The following is a 6661-nucleotide window of genomic DNA, read 5'->3' as shown; positions in this document are numbered from 1 at the left end:
GGTGGCACCCTTGCCTCACATTGCGAACGTATACGTATCGACGAGGGTTTTCCATTAGTGATAAGGTCGTCAAGAGCTCTGCCGGCGTGGCGAGGGAAACGCAGCAGGGCCGCCCACGGTGAGGTTTACATACAGGAGAGGAAACGTGACGGCCGGGTTATCGTTGCCTCCGCGCAGACATCTTTCGCGGGAAACACAGAGGCGACGTTTCAAGGATATGGGAGACTCGGAAAATCCGCGCAAATTTGCTGAAATTATTTTTACAGCGGCGACTTTTCGGATAAGAAAACTGAAGAGAAATGATAAACTACGCCTGACCGTTAAATTCAGTTCAGTTCAGTCGTTCAGTCGTGTCCGACTCTTCGTGACCCTATGGACCATGTCACGCCACGCTTTCCGGTATCTCACTATCTTCCTAACATCACATAACTTCATCTGCAGTGCTTCGAGGATGCCATCTAACCCTCGCGTTCACTGCCTACCCCTTCTCTGGCGACCCTCAACCTTTCCCAACATCAAATCTTTCTCCAGCGACTCCTCTCTTCTCATCAGATGACCAAGGTAGCTGAGCTTTAACTTTAGAATTTGACGCTCCAATGAGCAGTCAGGGTTTATGGTCGACAATATCGACTGATTTGATCTTTTGGCAGACCGTTAAATTATTCTTCGGGAAAATACCGACGCCTTTCCTGCAGAGAAAGCTGGCGGTGTTGCTGAAAAAATAGCTCATGAATGTTCCAAAGCCCTTTCATATTCAAGTGGCCCGCAAAAATAATTAACCCAAAATTTACTTTCTTTGAATCAAATGCGACGAAGGTACTCCACCTTAGTCACTTTGCTTAACTTAGTGTCTCTTCGTTAATCTTGGTGACCATGATGCTGGGGTTAAATCAGGGCATAAATTAAGGACTATAAATTGTAATGAAATGGAGAAAATGCAAAGGTATACGCCTTTTTGACTCCATTTAAGTAGTAATGTGGAGTACATCAATGACTTCGTTTTAACCGTTATTCGTCATAACCAGGTTTTCCGTTACATCACAGTCTCTATTCTCGCAACGTATCTCCTACAAGGCAAAAGGGAAGATCTTCCTCTCTCTGTTTTGCCACCTGCCAACTGTGGCAGGTGGCTCTTCAGTTATTTAATGCTTTTCGCGACAACACTTGCTGATTTGAGGCTTCATACATAGACAAGAAAGCATCTCGATAGGCTCAAGTATTTCTTTTTCCCCTTGGTTTCCAGTGCGTACGCATGGGTATATAAAATGATGAAGACGAAAAGATGCAAAACACAGCACGAGATAATGGCAAACGCGTCTCTCAATGGCCCCGCCTTACCGACTTTCCCGACTATGCAGCGTACGTCACAGCAGCGTGGTTTCGTAGACGCATATTATTAAGCACGCAAACTGGATATCGCTTAAGATCTGGTAATTATTTGTATCTTTGTTATTCGTGGAGCAATAAAACATGTCAGTCACGGCAGATTGAGATATCCTTAAGCAAGCTGCGTTGCCGTATCCCTTTCATCAATTTCTATATGCACAGATACTTCCGTCTGTGCATTCTGCGCTGAATAGGAATGAATAGAACATTTCTCGCTGTTTTAGCCGCCGCTTCACTAGGATGAGAAGACTGATTTTGGAGAAGCCATTGCAAAAGCTTGGTATTATTTGAACAGCCCGATCTTATTGTCGTTTGGCGCCACCATATTTCGGTACAGCCACAGGTCTGTTTTCACCGCCATTAAAAATTTCTGACTGGCCCTCTAAACGTCTGCGTTGCTAATGAACATTTATTATGAGGGTTATAATCACTTGGGTACAAATCTCACAGTGTTCATCTCCTGCGTGCCTTACGATTTCTCCTTTTTATTTTGTTGATTCATCTTTTTGTTTCAAGCTCTCTTCCTCAACACTAATTTTATTCTGAATGATGGAAATAAATAAATAAATAAATAAATAAATAAAGCCTCTTTGCACCCCTATTCTTGGCCGATCGCCCTGTGTGGGTATTTGCCACCTCGCGCAGTTTTTAAGTGTTTTTATTTTGGTTTTTTAAGTATGCGAGGCTTCAACGTAAAGATGACTTTTTTCTCTCACGCGAGACACGTACTGCTAGTCTGCTAACGCAACAAAGTGAGCAGAGTTTCGAAGGGACACAACGACACAGTGACAGAAACAGGACGTTGTGATTGTGATACTTTAGTGACCCCTTCGACGTCTTCATTTTGGTGGCAATATGCGAAGTGCGTACGGAAACATCGAGCACGCAAGCAGCTGTCGCACTGAGCGTATTTTATTCAAGACCAACATTGGACTAACTTTGGTCACAAAGGGTCAGTGCGCAATGAAGTTGTTCGCGTTCATTATTTTTTTTTTTTCAGAAACTGCGCTCAAAATAGGACCGCAGGCGACATTGTGATTGTCTTTGCTGTGGTCGTCCAATTTTCTGCGCTGCTGAATTTCTTCCTGTGGGTTGTGAGCGGAAAGGGATTGCGGCAGCTTTCCGTACGCTGCAGTCTGCCGCCGGCCGGCTATAGCTGTCGGCAGAGAATGAGCATAACATTGACGAAAAGGCATCAGCTTCTTGTGCATTGTTAGTGCGAAAAATCCTGCCTTCCGAAATTCGAAAAATCCTGACTCTAGCCACCTCATGCATGATCACCTGAACAAGAAAATATATTATCTTTGATTAACCAAATGAAAGGTGACGCTGCATGCATTTGGAACTTCTCGGGTATTTTTCAGGGTATCTAAAATTACGTTAGCTATTCCACTGCTCAAAAAGCACTGAAAACCGTTCGCTCGGATTGCGCTTTATGCGTTTACGACGAGCATGTATATGTGCGTCTTCAGGACAAAGCACAAAAATATAAAATAAACGAACTGTGAAATTCAACCGCAGCCTGCAGAAAGTAGCCGACTTGAAGGGATTAACAGCCCTTAGCAAGCACTCTGCTGAGAGCTTGCGGTTCTGGACTTGCTGCGTGCAGCGGCCGCACGCGGAAGCATTGCTATAGGGTTTGAGTCTAGGCTTTCCGTCTTTCGCCAGCTAATTATAATACCCCGCTGAGGTGGTGCAGTGATTAGGGCACTCGACTGCTGTGGCACTCGAATCCTGGCCGCGGCGGCAGCTTTTCGCTGTAGGCGGAAAGTACAGGCGCCTGTGTGCTGTGCAATGTCAGTGCACCTTAAAGAACTACAGCTGGTCGATATTTTTTGTGCCTTCTACAACGGCATCTCTACTAGCCTGAGTCGCTTTGGGACGTTAAACCCCATAAACATAACCTAACCATTCTTAGCAGCGCTTGCCGCGCTGCTTTGCTCGTTTTCCGGTGCCAATTTTCCAATTTTCCCGGTACCAAATCCGCGTCCAATTCCGGCGGGCAGAGGTGGCTGGCAGAAACCGGACGGGACAAGAGCTGCCAAAACACCGAAGGAAGTTCTTCCGTGGGCATAGTACAGTATTTGTCAATAGTTAAGAGCCCAAGTGGTTGGATTCTGAGTCACACTGTGTGACTCGCAATGCATTCCCAGTTCTCTAATTCTCCTGAAGGTAAGATTATTTTGTTTTGTGTTTATTAGACATTAGACATTCACATGAGCGGCGACAAATGACCAAAACAGAAAATGTCCACGTATAAGAGCAAAGGAAAGTGGACATAAAATACTTCCTAACGAACAAATACATCACAGATCAGTATTTACGTAGAGAATAAAATTTGGCTGTTCGTGATAATAATACATATAATTTTGAATGGCAATGTACATGAAAGCCTTATAGACGTTGTAGAATAATTTGCCAAATAAAAATAGATATAAATATATACAGCAATCGCATGCACCGTATGTATTGCACATGTGTGTTGCGATGTATACAGCTGTGAGTTGACATAGATATTTGCATTATATTACAGGTACCAAGATGGGTTAAAAACCACTCAAGACACTTCCATCCGACATGTGTGGATGCACATGTGTGTTGAGATGTATACAATAGTCAGTTGACACAAATATATACATTATATTAAGGGTACCAAGGTGGATTAAAATCCACCCGGACACGTCCATCCGACACGAAAGCAAAAGGGCAATACCATGGCGAAGGAACTCTCGCTCCCTAAGGTAGAAAAATTCCTCAGCCAGAAAGCTTACGATCTCCTTTCAACAGGATAGCTAAGCGGGCGAGTTGGTGATACATTCCCCCCCCCCCCCCAAAAAAAAAAAAAAAAAAAACACAGCTCGGACAAACGGGGACGAAAGGAAAGGCGAAAACCTTCAATGGATTATGCTGTCATGGCCAAATGTGTCCCGCTTTTGCGGCGTTCTGATTGGCCGAGGCGGGATGACATCATAGAGGTATCGACCAATCACAGAGCACCACCACACCATGCACGAATGCGCGTTTTATATAGCCATATGTCAATCAATGATCAATAACTAATTAAATAATCAAATAATTACCAGCCAATGACTAATTAAGTAATTAAATAATTACTTGATCAATAATTTATTAATAGCTTAATTATCAATTCTTTACACAATTACAAATCATTTAATTAACTAATTAATTAATTAATGTCAGTTGCGTAGCAGAAATCAGGTTTTCGCCTTTCACTACTTTAGTCACTAAAGTCCCTCGTAATTTTTACCTATAAGCTCCATACATTGGAGTCCTTTCATCTAGACCAACTGTCAAAAAAAAAAAAAAAAGAAAGAACACGCTTCTTTAGTTTATAAAAGTTGGATGGATATACATACAGATATTAAGAGCGTCGTATTTGAAACAGGGTTGCGGCCGCTGCCATAATATACCTCTAGACTCTTAACCTGGTTTCACATAGGTCCCAGTTATAAGTGGAACTTTTAAAAAGGTTCCGTTAATAACCGGAATGTATGTGGAACCAGAATACAGAGTGTACTCAATATGACATGATTAGAGGTACATAGAAATCTCCTGTTTTTAAATAGCGCCAACTTGAAATTATATTGTACTGCTGCACGACGCTCTCCAAAGCAGCTAGCTCGGCACTCTTCCTCGGCGGATCGCGCCCTCGCGGAAGCGGCGACAAGAGTTGATCGCAGATACGGTTTGACAATGGACTTGGAAATCGGCGTCCACGGAATCGGACGACACCCGATTAGCGGCGGCGGCCGCCTGCACTCAGCGAACGAGATGGGTCGGCGCCTGAAACTGATTGTGTGCTGCGGCGCCCTGTTGTCTTGTCGAGGGCCTCTTGAGTGGGACAGCTTGTTTGCACCTTGTACCTGAAAACAAACACACTCAATGCGGTATCGAGATAAAGCCCAGCTCGCCTTTCCTTGAGCAAGTCTCATGCCTCCAAGTGCCATCGGTTCCTGTATATAATTGGCAAGACACCACAACCGCTGTGTTAAATGTCCACTCTTGGGCACATGCTTGTAGCTCATTTGTGGTATTACTTGCTGGGCATTACACTTTTTCGGTGTCAACTTAAATCTCCGAGCTCAGGAAGAGCATCGATCGCGGAACGGGCGCAAACCAAAGGTAACGACGCTGCAGTGGTCATGCCAATTATGATATCCGTTACCAGGCTTCATTTAATGGAGCTTTTCGCATTGTATCCAGTCTCCTTTGTTTATCTTGTAACCTTGAGAGGTGAAATAAGCGAGCTTGTTTTCATTCGATGTCACGCAATTCACAGGACACTGATTTCTAGGAACTGCTTAATATTTCCCGCGAAGCTGTGTAATTTGCTTCAGTGCGTAAGTGCTGCAATAATATAGAAATAAGCACGCAGGAAAACTACATAGCTGTAAAACGTTTATTTGCAAAAACGAAGCGATCATCAATGCTGTATACAGCTTTTATTTCTGCACATAACTACCTCAAAATCGTGATAACCTTCCCTTCTATGACGTCTTTTACTGAGCACATATCTCAAGTGTGATATGTCGCACTGCACAATAAAAGGAAATTCGACTTTATTTGCACAGCAACACCAAAGCCAAACAGAGCAAGGTGAAATATAGCAAGCACACAGACACATGGACGCAGCAATCTGTGTGTATATCTTGTCTGAGGTAGAATAGCGGCTCTATTATGTTACATGTACACGGAGAAACAAAATAAAACCGCCAGCAAGCAACTGTAGAAACATTTCACATGTTACATGCTTTCGTGGCAAGATAGGCACGCTCTTTGCCTGTAAAAAAAAAGCAAAAAACAAAAAACAAACAGGAAAGTTGATGCAGAAGTGTTTGCATTTTAGTCTGTAATGCTTCTGCAAGTTTTTTTTTTTATTTTTGTGTGTCACTTACGGAGCTGTTCTGTACAGTTTCTGGGGGCCGGTTAAAATAACTGATATTTATTTCTTTTGATGTACCACTGAAAAATATTTACTTATCTCTAATTTGAATGCCTGCCATTTTCAGTAGCTATACAGGCCACAAGAAAACGGAACAGCCCAGATCTTTACAACAAATAAAAAACCTGTAATGGTTTAGGGCCATTCACTCCTGCGCATTCTATATAGGGTGCGCTCTATAAAAGGAAATAACCAGAGGATATAGAAATGCAGTCCTAAGTCGACTACTGAGCCAAATACAACTGCAAGAGCACGTTCTATTTTTCACACTTAAATTTCAAGCAATGAAGCATTGAACACCTTATGGTAGGG

The sequence above is a fragment of the Amblyomma maculatum genome, chromosome 2, assembly GCF_055883805.1.
Source record: "Amblyomma maculatum isolate TAMU_Amacu chromosome 2, ASM5588380v1, whole genome shotgun sequence".
NCBI classification, from domain to species: Eukaryota; Metazoa; Arthropoda; class Arachnida; order Ixodida; family Ixodidae; genus Amblyomma; species Amblyomma maculatum.
The sequence above is the reverse complement of the archived record's forward strand: the minus strand, read 5'-3'. Positions refer to the sequence as shown.